Source organism: Aythya ferina, assembly GCF_964211825.1.
Source record: "Aythya ferina genome assembly, chromosome: 3".
NCBI lineage: Eukaryota > Metazoa > Chordata > Aves > Anseriformes > Anatidae > Aythya > Aythya ferina.
In genome coordinates this window covers 37240006-37257278 of record NC_140298.1, presented here as the reverse complement: position 1 = coordinate 37257278, position 17273 = coordinate 37240006, and the positions used below count along the sequence as shown (strand labels likewise).

The window sequence follows — 17273 nt, the reverse complement described above, 5'->3', positions numbered from 1 at the left end:
CCATATAAATTCTTTCTTATGACCATTAGGCAAGAAGCCAAAAGCTGACAGCATGGCAGCTCTGCTCAGCAGTCACAGTTTGGAGCGCAGCTCCAGGCTTCTATTCCTGACTGAATTTCTCATGTTTTTCAGAATTTTTGATTTTTTTTTTTTCCTTTTGGCAGGAAAAACTGAAAATAAGTTTAGGCCAACCTGAAATAAATCTTTCCCCCATTCTACTTTTCCAGGACAGCTGTCAAGCTGACTGATCAGTTACTGCACAGCTCTCTCTATTATGCTCTGTATAAACCCCCAGTTCCTACCAAACTGTTCTCCATCACCCTGCCTTCTTTCATAGCCATTACAAAATGGGCACGAAAGCAAAGTACTTCTTGCAGGTACCTCTACACAAAGTATACTTTTACCTGTGAAACTATAGAAGTAGCAAGAATAAACTGAAGTAGAAATTCTTACTGAGTTCAGCTCCAAATATATTGTTTTAACAGGTGACTCTGCCCTTCCTGTTGGTGTTGAAATTATCAGCCTGTGAGTACTGTTCCTTCTTTCTTCTGACTTGCACGTGCCTCTTTGGATGATGTAGTGTGCAAACCCATTGTTCGCACTCCACTGAAGTGCTGTTAATCTAAGAGTTAGGAAATTGCTAGTTCAGAGATAGGGGAGGAGAAAGAGATTTACTGTGGGAAAAAGCACCAGGAGCCCACTGGTGAAGGGGAGCTGAGGACAGTGATGCATCAGCACCCCAGGGTCAGAACTTTCCTTCTGCAGCTGTGTGTGTTTGTGAATAAATATGTTAATCCGGTATTAATGATGCCAAAACCTTCTTGTCCTACTGGCTGGCAAAGGAGCCTGACCTATTGCTCCCATAAGCTCCCATCTGTGTGCTGAACTCCTCCACAGATCCCCAGAAGTATCTGTTCTAAGGCATGTGCCAGGGCTGGTTTACTGTTCATGGCCAACAGTCTCTTTCCAGAGCAAATTCCTTTCTCCTTTTCCCGGCTGCATATTTCTCTGAGCTCATTTCTTTACCTACACTGTTGTCTGGAATTTGCCTTCAAGATAATCCTGTCAGTTAATGTTTGCACCATGTTTGAAAAGCCTGAAGTGCCACAATTCATTATGATTTCTTTTGTTTTCTTCCCGATACTCTTTCCAAGTCCAGATCGCAGGCACACAAATACCCCTCTGTATCCTCTTGTCTTGAATCTCAACAATTGATCCCTGTTCTCAGTCCCTGTCTGTTTAACTCCTGTACTGCTGGACGTACAGTGTGGAACTGGACAGAGTTACAACCAGTGTCACAATTACAGTATGAAGTAATTAACAGCATTTATGTGTGCTTGTAAAAGCTGGTGTATGTCTAGTGCATTTCTGCAGCGTGTGTAGGTAGATTCAAGAGTTTATCCTTGCTTCCTAGGGTGTCTTTTCTTTCCTTCTGTCTGCCCGTTGGCTGCAGACCTCTCAGGATCTTCTCCGTTTCTTCACCAGAGTATCAGAGGAAGTGGGAACTTGCTGAACACAGATGAAGTCTGGGGAGATGGATTTGTGCTATAAACTTCTATTGAGTGCGTGCGAACTATTAGAGGAGGGTTTTGGCTGTATGGTTTCTTTTTCTTCCCCCCTCCCAAATACTCGCATTTCGGGGAAATTTCTGTGGGAAGTTTTAGTCTTTAAATACAAAGGCCACCACAGTAACACATATCAGGTCTGTGCTCCAGAGCATGTGGTTCAGAGTTGCTCATGCAAGGATGTTATGGGCAAAATCTCAAACAACAGCTTCTGCTTTGGAAACAGACCAACAGTTTTGCTCAAAATATTCACAAATCTTCAGGCTGGACAGAGTCATCGAGGTCGATTCAGAAAAAGTGGTTACAGCTTGGCAAAAGGAATACCATGAAAGGAGGGCAGAGAGCAGGAGTGCTGAGTACCAGGGTCTATGGTATGAAAGAAACTGGTTACAGCAGTGCTTATTCTGGAGTGCACATAAAAATACAGCTAGGACAGAAAGGCAAAGAAAGAAAAAAAAATCTCTCCAAACAACCTTTTCTGTGGTAGTCTTGTTTCCTGAGGGACAGACCTCTTTCTGACTCCGATGAGTTCAAGTAAACTGCTCTTGTGGTATCAGAGGTGGTATTTTTAGCGGGCACAAATGAGCATGGTTGCAGTGGAAATAGCAGCTGCCCAAATTTTCTTTTCTGAATTCATTGCAGCTGGCTTTGGTGACATGCTAAGTGGGAAGAGCCAGTGGAGCATGGCATGGCATTACTTGTTTTCCTCATCTCTTAATTTTCCAGGCTGATAAACATGGTAGAGGAAATGCACACACACAATTAATATTAAAGTTTGCGGTTGGAATGACTTAGCTACAGAATTTCCCTGCAACCACGAGGGCTCAGTTCACCCAGAAAATCCCAAGGCAGCCTCTGCATTGGTCTTTGCATCAGCACAGGCCCTCTATGAGAAATGTTTCCCTTTGGCTCTGGTGTGCCCTGGGCTCATCCACTTCCAAAATTTCAGTCAAATGTATGTTCACCAGCATGGCTCTCAGCTGCCTGGGCCCCAACCAACACCAGTAAGGCTTGTGTGTGTACACCTCGAGGTACTCTTGTGGCCAACAGCCTGCTCATGCTCTGCCTTCACTTTTCTTCCACACTGAAGCTTTCTTTTGTCTGTCCATCGCGTCTTCTTTCCAAGCTATCAGAAATCTACTCCTTGCTTTCCCCTCCTCATTCCTCTTCTTGCCCAGATCTTGCTTATACTCATTCTGCTTCCCAAAAGAGAAAGGCAACCCAGGAAAACAGGCTCATGAAGCTGTGAGAATTGCAACTGGAGTTGTCATCCAGGCTACAAACACACTAGGTTTCAGAGAATAAAGAATGATTTAAAATGGGATGCTTGGATAGATCAAGACTTGCATAATGGATGTCTTTGACTTTATTTCAGGTAGTTTACTCTGCTCTCAGGTTCTACTTTTCCATTCCCCAGCACTCCTACCTCTGACTTTATTCTCAGACTTTCCTGTCTCGTCCGTGCTGTTTGCTTGCTGAGGTGCTTTGGTTGGGGAGAGGACCTGTTTTTACTAGCACCCACTGGACAAGTTGTTTTTTTCCAGGAGATTTGCCAGCTGCGGCTGAAATCTCCTGAGCAAAAGAAAAACCTGTCAAAATCAATAAGCACAGCTGCCTTAGCTTGTCCCTGACTCTCCTGCACGCACTGCGCTTCAGCAAAATTTCTTGTTGAAGCAGAGATTCAGCCTCCCTGTGTTTCCATCCTGTGCAGGCCCTGTCCTGAGCTCAGGGCACCAGCCCAGGCCCTCCTGAGTGAGGTCCTTGTGCCCTGCTCAGCCTGCTCACACCTGTGGGACTGCAGCAGCTCAGAGGTTCCAACTTCTGCTTTAACTTTGAGCTAATTGCTGGTGGAGGACAAAAGCTCACCACAGGTCTTTTGTTTGGCTCAGCAACCTTTCTTCCTCCTAATTGCAGTCTTGAACCTGAAGCGGCTCCAGCAGACAGGAGAGTGTAGAAGCTGCAAGAAAACACAGCATGCACCCCGAAAGAAAAGGAAAAACAGATCAGACTGTTCTTAAAATTAAAAGACTGACCAAAACATCTCGATGAGACATGAAGACACTAATGAGTCACACCCCAGGATGGGCTAAAGAGTAATACAAAAAGGCTTCTTGTTTCAGTCCCCAGCTGGGGCCAGACAGTTGACTCTTCACTACCAGCTGGTCTATTTTCCCTCTTCAGCGGGTTACTAGCTGCCATTTAGGATGAAATGATTCCTTTTGGAGAAAGACATGTGAAAAGAAACAGAGAACCCCGCTCCCCATATTCATCCAACCAACAAGAATAGCATTCAGCAGATTCTGGTATCATGAAACCAGCTAGCCTTTGCTTCAGACTTTGGCTGATTATTTTGAAAATGAATCAACCAGCACCCTTGAGGTTTTTTTCTTCCATTTCCACTAGACATTAGCAAATAAACTGTTCTGCTATGAAAAACAGCTAGCTTTTCACGGCTGACTTTCTGTCTTTTGCAAACAGGTTTTTGCAACATTTTTTTGAGAAGACAGTCTTATGTTATTTCTGATAAGCAGTTTACCAGGACAGCTCCAGTTTAAATCAAATTCTAGCAAAAACCTCCAGCTTCTGTGACCTGAATTCAATGCTGCCATGGGTGGATATGCTTTAGCCAAGGCAGAAGATTGGGAATCAGGAGCAAAATGTGCCAAAAGATGAGGACAGGGCAGAGTTCTGGCATCCTCCGTTGTGGTTTTCTTCATTGCAAGGGGTGCCAGGATGAACTCATTTATTCCTAATGCAATTGTGACTGCGCTTGTGTTTGTGTGTGTTTGCATGTAATAAAGCTAGGGAAAATTCCTTTTGTTTCTGAATTAAGCCCCAAATTAACACCCAGGACATACCTGGAAGGTCTACTTATGAGTGTTTCTAGGAATGCTGTAGCCAAAACTGCTGATCCTGACCCCGAAGATGAGGCCTCGTATCTTCTGTCTCTGAAGATCTGGGCCTCCAGAAGGCAGTGACTGAACCTTGTGAGGCAGCTGAGAGGACCACAGCTGAGCAGCAGGAGCTGTGTAGGTACTGCTGGGACGAGGCAAGGCAGGGCGAGGGTCCTGAGGCTGCCCCAGAGCTGACCAGGGACCGTGAGACCCATGGGAGCACCCACCACAGCCCCCACCTTGGGAACCAGAGGGGAACAAGGAGGAACACAAGGCCACGAGGCCTGGGGAATGAGGACCTACTTGCTTCCTGGGTACCTGAAAAACTCTCTGAGATGCTGGCAGCAAAGCAAAAGATGCCTCCTCCGACTGTTCTGCTCTGGAGCAGAAGTAGGCAGCGCCTACAGGTATGCAGCAGAGGTAGGACAAGCACAAGTACATGTAATCACATCATGGGCAGGGTTATAGCTGTGGGGGTGAGCACTTTTGTCCATCAGCCTTGGGGAAAGATGTGAGCAGCAGCAGCAATGCCTCTGCTGGAGCTGTGGCTTCCATCAGCGAGCACACGGGTGCTTTGCTGTGAGCTCTCTTGCAAGCGTGCAAGTGGTTCCAGACCCACAAAGCTTTTGTGGTAGGCCGTAGCCTATTTGTCACTCTCATTAATATGCTCGGCAACGAGTTCAGCGCACCTGCAAGATAAATTAGATGTCCCCTTCCACCTCCCAGCGTTACGGGAAGCAGTTTCGCTGATACAATGCAGGGAATGGAAACTTGGCTGGCTGCGGGTCCAACAGCCCAGACTAGAGTCAGATCAGCAGCGCTGCGACTGGCATGTTATTGTGTGGTGTTAGGGGAGATGAATGATGGCTATGTTTGGGCAAATCATTTCCATAGTTTGAGAGAGAAAAGCAGCTCAATGTTGATACAGATTTAGTAATCCCAAAGTTCTCTGTGGGTTCAGCTGGAAGGCACATCAACTTGATGTGCGTTGGATTTTGGTGAGCATCTGCTTGAAAAGCAGTGTTTTATGATCATCCTGACCCTCTGGGCTCACCTAATAAAGCAGCTCATAAGTAATTTGTAAGTTTTGGGGAGGTTTCAGTCACTCTTTTCTAGCTCATATATATATATTTTAAAATTGCAGTATAATTACATGCACACCAATAGTCCGAGAGACTTCTTGAATGCCATTAGGAGAAGCATCATACCCAAACATCGCCAATGTTAGCTGAAACTTCAGAAGCCTGAGCCAAGCTAAGAGACACAATTTTTCCTTCCTTCCTCCATCTATTTTTCACCCTTTTCCTCATAACTGCATCTAAAAATACTGTGCCCTGCTTGCCTCATTTGCTAACTAAAACATGTATACCTGCTTGTTAAGCTGTAATTTTAGCTTCACTTTGATTGATAGCTTAAGTAGGGAAGGTTTGAATTTTCATCTTGCGCAGACACATTCAAATTATGTGACAAGTCTGTCGGATGCATTGCTTTGTAGTCATCATGCAGACTGGAGCTTCCCAAATGACTGAAAAAAAAAAAAAGTTTAAATGAATTTAACAAATTTTAGTTTATTTTTTATTTATTTATTTTTTCTCCTGTTTTAGGTAGTGCTTTAAGAAGGTCAGTAAAGCGCTCAGTGTTTTGGAGTCGTGGCTGCATACCTTCTGAGTGAAGTGCAGCCAAAGCTGCAGCTGCAGCTCCCTTCCTGTCCGCATTGCTCAACGGGCTGGTGGGAGCCGAGGGCGCAGGCTGCCGGGGCTGCCAGGCAGGACGGCTCCTGCTCCCTTGTTGCTGCTGGCCTGGGGCCAGGGCAAGACCAAGTGAGGGAGATGCTTGAGTGGTGTGGCTAGAAAAATGCTTCTTTTAATTGGGACCCTTAAAAACCATCATTATCAGAGTGTTTGCTCCAATTGCACACTCTGGAGCATCATGTTAATACTTGGAGAAGCAAAGATTGTTCTTTCTTTTTTTTTTTTTTTTTTTTTTTAATCTTGGTTTGTTTTTCTCTTTTTAATATCTTAAAGACCCATGCAGCCAATAGGTCAAGAGCTCTGCCTGTCCCTAAAGGGGCTGGATTTGTACCCACCCGTGTGAACTACTGTCCAGTGTGGGCTAGCATACCTGGCATGGAAAGTCTGGCTTCTGATGCTTCCAGTGAAATGCTAGTACTTCTGTCACTGCTGGCGTGCCTCCTCTGGTGGAAGTGGCAGGGATGGGTTTTTGGAGGAGAGTACTTTGAGTTGAATTCAGCCTGGATGGGCTGGGGGCTGTTGTGGTGTGAAGTCCTCCTTTGTATGAATGCTAGGAAAAAGCAGGCAGAGAAAAGACAAAAGCCAAGTGGTCCAGACTGAGTTTGAAGCCACTGTTCCCTTACAGGTACTTCTGAAAAACTAAAGCAGAGCAACTCTGTCAGGATAAAAACGGCCCTTCTGGGTCAGGCAGATGCCCTATAGGTATCTATGGCTAGCAGCAAATTCTTACAGAAGGTGGTATACATCCTTCTGATTGTCAGAGGTTTTAACCTCAGCATCCAGACCATCGTGGTCCAGCAAACAATGGCCCTACCCTTTATCAACATATTTCATCACCTGAAATCAACGTAAATTTTTTGCAAACCACAGCATTTTGTGGCAATGAGTACCAGGACTAACTCCATTCCCCTAGTCAAGTAGTTGCACATCTAGTAATTCATTGCAAGGAAAATTATTTTCTTTGGCTTTTTTAGACTTGCAGCCAGAAATTGTTACTAGTCACTCTGCATTTTTGCTAGCGAGATTATTATTATTTTTGTTAATTGGTGTTGTTAACTGGGTTTCTGTATTGGAGGCAGACTTCCACCCAGCTCTGCTGATGAGAAATCTCAATACACTTGAGATAAAATTAGCTGGGAGATTGTAACCTTTCGTTAGCAATGTGGGTAGTAATATCGTCAGATGGTAAAACCAGATTTGGAAGAGAACATCTGCCCAAGCCTCATCGTGTGAAAACCATCTTAAAATGAAGCAAGTTTTGAATGACTGTCACTGAACTGGTGCAGTGGAGCCTGAGGGAGTATCTCTGTGTTAGCAAAGACTAATTTGTTGCATCTTGGTTTGGGTTTGGTTGGGTTCTGTCATCTTTAGATGTGCTTTTGCTTTCTGTGAGTATGCTTCAGTCTCTCTGGGTACACAGTTGATGTCCCCTTGTGGGCATCTTTAGATTCAAAAGTCACGCAAGTATTAAATCCTGATAATAAGTGGGTGAAATCACAAGTCAGTTCATTTCCCTGCCTCCTTTTCTTTGTAATCAGAAGATGAAGTCATTCCAGAAAATGCAGAGGAGGCTTTGCTATCCATGGCATACCATGCCTACAGTAAGCACACGTTTTAAATCACAGTTCTAGAGCTTATTTATACAGCCAAATGTCATGTGTTTAAAAATAATGAGTTTATTCAGAAAGAAACATTTCCCTCAAAGTGATTAATTAATGGAAGGAGACTCATTCTCAGTGTAACAGCCAGCGAAAATTATTCCAGGCGTTCTCTTGAAGTCGATTACCTGTTGGAAAATCTGTTCATGCCACCAAGTCGATCCAAGTTCAACATCTAGAAGTAATGAAGCAATGATATATAGCAAGAAACGGTAAGTTTTTCATAACTGCTTGTGCATTTCATTGTAACACGTCAATCGGATTCAAAGACAGCAAACTGGTTTTTGAACTTTAAAGTTAAAAATAACAGAGTTGAGGCAAACAGTGGCCTTTCTGGCTACTGATGGGGAGATGTCGTTTGTCGTATGTCCATAAAAAGATCTGAGATCCAGCAGTGTCAAGATGGTTTTCATAGTAAAATGCTTTACTTTTTACTAATGCATATGTGGAATCAGGAAAAAGCAAGTGATGGTGACGTTGGTAAAACCACGCATATGACTTGAGACTCACTCAATGTTATAGTTGCCGGCTCTTCAGCACCTTACCTCAGATCATATTTAGTGTGAAAGAAAATGGCTATGCCATTGAGCACTATCACAAAATTGCAATTGCTGCTGTTCAAGGTGTTTGCTGGAGCTGCAAAGCCCAGGCAGACACACACGGATGCTCCGGTCAGCCACAAAAGCCTCCTCAGTGCTCCTCGCCTGGTATTTCAGCTCGCACATGGATGGGTGCAGGCTTGGATGAATGATCCACAGTGGGCTGCTTTGCTTCGCTGTGACTGCAGCTCAGTATCCCTCCCAGTGCTGCTCGGTCTTTGCTCCCTACTTGCAGAGTTTTATAATGGAGATACAAAAACACATTTCATAGTGAAACTTGGCAAAGTGACAGCCGAGAAATCATTTTTCCCTAGTAATTTTAAATGTATCGGTTCAGTGGCTGTTCAGATATTCTAAGAAATGGAGGATGGGGGAATAACGCAGTTTAAGAAGCTTGATGTCTCAGGTTGGTTCTGATGGGGAGATGTCATTTGTCTTTTCTTCATAACAAGGTCTGAAATCCAATAATTTCAAAATATTAATGAAATGCTACATAAGCATTAAATGAATATATAGCTAGCACTGGGATTGCTCTTTTCCAGTGGATTCATAGCATGTCTTGTCTAGTAAAAAATAAAGTAAAATAAATCTAATTGTAGGTGTTTATGCAGTTGAAGGACCAGAAAGGCTCCAGCGGAGTTACTCTCATCTCTGAAGTAAATTAAATGCACTTTGTAACACTTTCTAATTACATATTTACTCAAGGAACTGTTCTGATCTTCAGGGTAAGTACTCTAAGATTTATAGGAATGTTTATCCTTTTTTCTTTTTCTTCCCTTTTGTTTACACAAATACCAAATTTATGATGCCAGATTTATGAGGAAATTCAAAACTATGCTTGACCATGTGTTATCAGCTCATTGGCCTGGTGTGCCTTTCCACTTGAAAAGGTAAAATCCATGTCAGCCACACAGGAACTTGCAATTGCTTGGGAGCGGTTTCTTTGGCTTATAGCGTAAGGTTATTTGAAAGACATTTCAAATATGAAATGTTGTTTAATTGTTGTTCAAATATACCTACATAATTTCCTTTGAAGGACAGACATCTTGCAGTTGTATAACATCAAGTAGACTCTCCCTAACTAAGTGTGTTTGTGTGGCCAGGGAAAGTGAGGTGAAAAGATGCCAAATGTGGTTTGGAAAAGTAAGAAGCAGGAGCTCCTGGGACCCGGGCTGTTGGTGGGGTAGTGCAGGGAGGAGATGGAAGCTGAGGGAACTTGTACATATTTCACATCTTCAGAGGACCAAAATCCTCAGTTCTAGGGGAAGTACAGAATAATTTCTTTCTCTTCCATGGATCTACTCCTATTTCATGCATTTTCTAAGATCAGAATCCAGCCCTGTGTGACAAAGAGGTTTGTTTTGAGATATTTTTAACTTGTGTGAAAAATGTGTCATTTTTTGTTTTCTGGTTGTGCCTGCAAAACTGGAAGATCCTACTGATTCACACCGTGGTGAGGCACAGCAGCATTTGTTTGTATTCTGAGGAGGGGGAAGCGAAACAATCACACATTCAAGGGAAAACATGCTTAATGAATCCACACATATTAATTTGCCACCAGTAGAGATCCTTAGCAACAAAATAGATCATTACTCATGCAAAGATGATGACTGAAAACCGTAAAATGCATGTTCTCTGCAGTAAGCATCAAATGAGACAATGGCATGCAGATTTTTGTCATTTATGGTGCTCCACTTTATTGTTTTCTAGCCTTGTACCTGGTGAGAAAGGAAAGACCCAAGAGATGGCAAAGAGCTCCCTCCATTTCATCTGCCCATTTTTTTTGGTATTGTTTGAAAGAAAACTTCTCAGGCAGATGTTATTTGTTTGCAGCCATGCCATTCTTAAAATACACAACAAATATACAATGAAGACCAGCAGTGGAAAAAAGACTAGAGCATGCACTTGAACATACAAAGTATTATTTTTAACTGCTTTTCCAAAAGGACTGTGATTTTAATAATAATCTGCTTTGTTGAAGCATCTCTCAGATGAGGACTTCAAATTGTGGTAGACAAATTGTCTCAACATGTCTGTGGAATAGGTAAGTACTATTAATCCCATTTTACAGAGGGAGAAATCTGAACATCAGAGAGCTGAGAGCACTGTTTTCCAGCTTTGGTGTTACAAAATGACTGTCAGAGTTAACAGTATTGTATTAAATTTCTCCCCTTAAGTCCAGTTTAGTCATCTGCCTTTCCAGCAGAAGGTTTGTTATAACTTCAGCTTTTCCAGTCACAGGCTGTAAAGTGGGCAAAGGCAGGGATGGGTGGGAGAGATGGCCAGTCATTCCTGAAATGAACAATGTGCCTCGGAAGTTAATTATAAGCTCCTCAGTTAAACATGTCATAAAAATGTCAGGCTGGATGTAGACTGCTTTCTTGAAGTTCTTCAACCTGAAACTGGTTAACCTACCACAGAGCATGGGCAAATTCCCCCAAAACTTATGGCCCTAATTATAGTAGTGTTTCTTTCTCTCTCTCTCTCTCTCTCTTTTTTTTTTTTTTCCCTGTCTTTGTAAAATCACATACATGCTAGGTATTGATTACTGGGAACATGTAGTCATCAGCATTACTTCACCCAGTGTCCCTGACAGATACTTCAAGTATATGAGTGGCTTAATGAGAAAGTCAAGTTCGTGATGAAAAGAGAAACTTAAAATCATGGCAGTCTATGAAGGGTAAAAGTCTAAAAGAAATTTCCAGTTCTCAGAATAAATGCTGTTCTTGTTGGAAGGGTATATACTGAGGTAGGCTTGCTCAGTGGGTTGGAGATGCACTTTGATATTTCATAAGTACTCTGTTGCTTGAAAAAGATTTTAAAAAAATGTTGTTCTGGATACCTTAGGCTCTGATAGTGCCTATTAGGCTAAAACCAGCTTGTTCTTTGCCATACTTATGACAGCTTCCCCTGGCTGAACTCAGAGCTGCACTCCATGCTGCCAGTGGTCCAGGCCTCCGCCATTGAGAGGAGCACAGAGGCTGCCAGTGCATCCCCAAAATGCTGGATTGGGCAGGGACTTGCACTGTGAGCATCCTCAGAAATACTGCTTTAATGAGGGGCAGAACTGGGGACAAAGAGAAGAGCCCTTTTCTCTCCCTACCTGTGTTGCTCATTCCTCATTTAACATATGCATGAAAATTTGGGAACAGTTCCTCTTTGGAGTCAGGTTTTACTCGCCTGAGAATTAGTTAATCCTTGTATAAAATCAGCTATATTAATAGTTATTGTCCTTGCCCACACTTCACTCGTCTGTAGATGTGAACAGGGAAGCTGAGCAGCAGGACACAGTAGTTTTGAGTGTTCATTCTCCAATATTTGGTGCCTAAAAATGAAAGTCAACGTGTCACAAGTTAGTGGGAGGCGTTGCCTTGTCTTCAGATGTTGTCAAAGAAGCTCCTAAGGAGACAAATGAAAGAATAATTTTATTTTGAATGTGTAATCCCTTTTATGACTAATTTAAGTCTCTTTAGCACTTTTTTTTTTTTTTTTTTGAACTATGTAGTTCATTCCAAAGTATGCTAATGCAAAGGCACCAAAAACATGAAGGTGAGCCATTAGCTCATTAATACCACTAGAAGAAAATAAAAGAATTAGCAAACACCATGATGGGCAGCCACATCCCAAACAAATGCGATCTCAGTGGAATTAGTTGTGCTGCTAACAACAAGAACCTGTGATAATACAACCTTTTAAAACTATATATTTCATAAATGGAAAAAATGAACCAAAAAGGCTGCTGGTGCAGCTTTCAAGAAGCTGGACTGCTCAATGACACACTAACATCACACAGAGGTAGCGTGTGTGAACAGGGACTGCAAGCATGGAAGCTTCAACATCCCTCTAACAAAGCCTGATACATGCCAGCTCTGTCAGTGTGCATGGCAAGTTACCAGGAGCTCAGTGAACTCCTGTGCTCAGAAAGCCTTGTGCTGGGAAGGAAAAATGAGCTGGGAAGTAATTATGATAACAGGATTCAATGAGGTAGATGTGATTCACATTTCTTCAATTGATCTTGGCCCGCAACACTAACGCTGCTTGGCAGAATGTGGTGCAGGAGGATCTACTCAGAAGTTCATTTTGACACTCAAGCTGATCTACAGCTAAAACAGGGCATTTTTTTTCTTGAAAGTCATATTTACACTGTACCTAAATGAGGTGAGTACTTCAAAACACTTGTCTGTGAGAATTAGTACTTTGGAGAGGGATTTCCTAGTCATTTATAAAACCTCTGAGTACATTTGTGCCCTTCTGGCTTACTGTCAAGAAACCTGGGTAGTGCTGAGCTCCATGCAAATACGTATTGGTGGCAAGCCCATAGGAGCCAGAGAATAGCAAATATTGACCCTTTTGTGTCAACAGAAAAGCAAAGTGCAGAACTGGCTGTGAGCAGATCAATTTTCATTTTCAGAATAAATGTTTGGCATATTATTCCTGTTTTCAGCTCAACTCAATGTGTTGATACTAAGAGGCTGAAATCCCTGTTCCTGCGGCTTGCCTCTGTGTAAGAAATTGTCAAATCATGTTTTCTGGGGTAGGTGGCAAACATTTCTTTTTCTTCTGGCCCCCAGTGCCATTTCTCACACTGTCTTATGCAACTTATTTGTGGTATGCTTCTTTACCCTCTGGGTGCTCTGGAAAATGCCCTGCAAGGCTTGGGCACTGCTGATGGTGACCTAGAGCTCTGGTGTGCAGATTCACTGCACTTCCCCTGCACCCTTTGGACAAGAAACATATGCAAGTTACTGTGAGTCACTGATACTTCAGTTAGGTTAAGGTAAAATGCAATCCCAATTATTTATTTACAATGTACTCACTAGGCAAAACAGTCAGAGGTATTTACGTGAGAATGGAATAATTCAGATGGAAGGGACCCACAAAGATCATCAAGTCCAACTGCAATTTAGGTGGAAAAAACATGCACGTGTGCTTGGACCTCGGAGATCTCATCTTGGTGTGCCCTCTGGCTGGTGGTCTCCTGACTCTCTGGGGGCTTTGCCACCTCCTCCATGGTGGCCGTGGACATGCTGGTGGGGGTTAGGCCATCTCTCTGTGCTGAGACTTACCTTTATTTTTTGCTGATGACAGGCTGTCTTTCACTGGGTCATTTCTTTCACCCTGTGGACCATGAGGCTGCACAAATGCTTGAGCTGACACCAGCAAAAGGGCAGGTAAGGGCAGGATGGGACTGCTGTCCCATCCTGGCTAAACATCTCTCTGAAATCATGGCCTCACTGTGAGCATTTCTGCCTGAAGCATCTCCTCATTTAGAGCCAAATATTTGTTGCCTGTCTGTTTGTATCAATGTAGCTACTTGATGCAAGTGTCTAAATGAGTTAGGTGTATGTAATTGCTGACTGGCTTTTGATAGAGAGCAGATGTGACAGTGATTTGCCACTTTGGGACAGCTTTTTGTTCAGGGACACAGTGATAGGAATCTCAGAGGTGTGGGAGCCAGCTGCAGGATGAGTTTCAAACTAAGCGTGGGGCTTGAACTCTCTGCCTAACCCTGGAGACCTTCCCCTCCAAACAGATGTGAAGTGCGTTGGCAGCTGCAACACACTGAAGCTTGCACAGGGTTATGCTGCTGTCTACTGAGCAGTGATGGGGCATACACATCCAAACACAAGCACAAAATCCTTGCAAGATAGAAATTACATTTCACTGCTCTGCATGTGATTTAATTGCCAGTCACCCAACCAGCACATCTTTAAATGCTCACTTTGTTGTCCCACTGGACAAAGACATTGCACTGGTTATTCCTATATAATTAAGAAGTCCAGAGCAGGTTATTTTTCTTGATCATCTTTCCATCGGTTGTTGAAGCCGCATGGGTTCCTAAACCTTCTTCTTGGGAAAATCTGGTAAATCTGTTTGTTTTGCCATTTAGACAATACCCACCGACATCATAAACAAGCTTTGACAATGAAACCTAGGGCACTACGACGTGCAGCATGACAAGAAAATGTGTGATTTGTACCTAAAGGTGAAAAAAAATATTAAGGGTACCATGAAGATTATAATTTCCTCGAATTCCACATTAAATGATTGGCCACAAAAAGGGCTGATGAAAAACAAAGGTGAAATGTGTTGCATTCATAGAGCGTGGCAGGAAAGGTTTGGAAAGAAGCGTTGCTGGAACGGCAGCCCTCGAGAGGCTTGTTCAGGTTCAGAGCAAACCAGCAGATGCACAAACCCACTGTGTTTCCCCAAATCGGGCAGGCAAGGCAGCTAATGGGGTGATGGCTATATACGAGGCAGGGCAAGGCAGAGGTCCAAACTAGCAATAAACTCTCAAACAACACAACTTACATGCACAGGGAGACGAATATATCTCCATGACATATGTGTTGTGGGGGCTTTGGAAAATAAATATGAAATGTCCAGAGCATGTGAAATGGAAGAAGGTGTTGCAAGAGAACCAATTTCACCTAAAATCGTACCAGGTAACAGCCCAAAAGCCAAACCAGATCACTGCTGCCTCTGTTTGGGCAGAGCCCTTCTGTTGTGGGTCTTACAGGTTAGCAATTTCCAATTAAGTAAAAAAAAAAAAAAAAAAAAAAAAAAAGAGAGAGAGAGAGAAGTCACAGAGAATTAAATCAGGATGATTCTGGTGAAGCTATAACCTGCATTGCTGTAACTGAGAAAACTGAGACCTGAACAAATGTTGAAAAAAAAAATCAAATTTTCTTCTTTCTTTGCAAAGGTTCAGCTAATGAGTGACTCAGCCTTATATAAGAAAAGTCTGGATGGGGCATAATAAATGTGAGTCACTATTATGAATTTTCAGTTTTTCTGTGGAACTCTTTTCCTTACAGGGTCTTTGTATTGGGAAAGGGAAAGGAAAAGGGAGAAGGAAAAGGAAAGATTTGCATCAAAATTCCTGTGGCTATAAATACAGATGAGATTATGCAAACCGCAAGTAAATGTCATTTGCCTCCCTTTGCATAAATGTGTGGAAAGAGGGTGGTAAGAGAACATACAAGGCAATCTTCACAGGAGAAGCAAAGTGTAAGACTGCGGTGAAAAAAGACCAGACATACTACAGACATGGGATCTGTGCAGAAACAACAGCAAAGCAGTGATTTCCATTGCTCCAACCTCTTGGAAAAGGATCGATTCTGCGGCCCTTCGGCATCTGATGTGTGAGGCTCGCAGTGACCGCGTGTACTGGAGGATGTTGTTCCTCAGTCATGCAGGCATTTGCCAGGTCACCTTTGCACTCTGATGGAATGGCCACCCATGTCTGAACACTGGGTCATAAAACTGATGCTCCCAGCCCAGGAATATTTTATGGAGCCAGAACAGCTGATCTATATTGCTTTTGAAGACTGTTTATCTATCTGAAAGCTTTGGAGGGTGATAACCCTCTCAGCTCTTTTGTTCTAGTACTCTCCAAAAGCTCTGTAATTTTTCCTTTCCCTTCCAGTCCCCACATTTGGGACTTAGAATATCTCTTTGTGTTGGAAAATAATCATAAAATAGCTTGGGTCACAGCTGAGTCATTCTCTGAAGTTTGTTGATTTAAAAAAAAAAAAAAAAAAGGCTGTCCTGACTGTCCAGCTAACAGAAATCTGTTCTCCTTGGATTGGGTGATTCGCATTTAGTTTAATGTGCAATGTGTTTAAGAAATGATTAAATGTTTCTTTTATGCCCCAAAGCCGATGCCAAGATTTACTTGTTTTCTTTACTGAAATAACAATCTCTTGGGGTCAAATGGCTGTTGCTTTTGGTTTTGCCCTCCTCACAGATTAAAAATGATGGTCTTGTTCTTACAGGAGAGCTGACTGCGGCCATGCTCAGCACTTCTAAGGATCAGGCCTGCACAAGTCACTTCAAATTAGAGTTCCTCGTCTGAAAGCAGCTCTGGAAAGTCAATGGCAAATCAATCTGTTATGAAGAATATAAACACCTGGCAACAAATGTAGGCAAGAGAGGGTTGCAGTAAAGTGCAAAGCAGCGTTCAGAGGATCCTGCAGCAGGCTTCACTCTTGGTTTCTGCTTGCTTTCTCTCTCTGAAGAGCAGATGAAAATGTATCTAGTGAAATGAGGTTCCTAGAAAGAAGCTCAACTTCCAGATGGCTGATACCACGCAAGCACCAGCTGTGAGGAGGTAAAAAAGTCTGCTTTTAAAAAGAAATAGGCAATGCCAGCCTGCTACTGCTGAATTTAGGGGTTGTATCTCTGCTGCACTCAACTGGTTTTAAGGGCCATACATGTCCAGGGTCTGCACATAGCTACTGGTACAAGTATGCTCCTCCTGCTTGCCACTAGAGCATCTAGCACACACCAAAAGAAATGTTATTTTTTTAGATGTTGAAAACTTTGTCAAGCAATACCAAGGAGCAGCCAATAGTCACCTGGGCACTGGAAACATTTTCCATAACGCCAAGAGCTCACAACTCTACGAGAGAATGCATGGCGGTCTCTAGAAGGTGAGAGGTTGCTTTATCTAGATTGCACCACATTTTAAATACCTGCGGTTGTTACTCTTATGTATGGACAAAATGCTTTAAGCATGATGTACAGGGATATGCTGTTCTTTGGGGATTAGCTGGTGGGGCAAGGAGCAGGGAAGAGGAGGGATAGGCAGCAGGCAGGAGCTGGTTTTGAGCAGAAGCATCTGTCTGTGGCCTGAGAGACACATGGGGATTAAGGCAGCATGGGCGTGATGTGCCATGCTGGCAGTGGTACAAGGGAGAGGAGAAAGCAGGACCCTTTCTGAGCCTTTAGCTCACAGGTCTGTTCCTGATGCTGCTGAACCCTAAGAATTCAGTGTTTGGGTGCTTGCTGGACCCACACCTCC

General features: G+C 43.1%; 1 long non-coding RNA gene across 1 annotated transcript in view; it reads left to right on the top strand.

Moving 5' to 3' along the window:
• The first annotated feature begins 9074 nt into the window (after positions 1-9074).
• Positions 9075-17273, top strand: part of LOC311434604 — a 34314-nt gene continuing 26115 nt past the window's right edge. Inside the window, exons 1-6 of the long non-coding RNA XR_014691590.1 lie at positions 9075-9192; positions 10178-10511; positions 12912-13001; positions 13556-13638; positions 16246-16580; positions 16781-16902. This is a non-coding gene — a long non-coding RNA (uncharacterized lncRNA). The remainder of the gene's footprint in view (positions 9193-10177; positions 10512-12911; positions 13002-13555; positions 13639-16245; positions 16581-16780; positions 16903-17273) is intronic.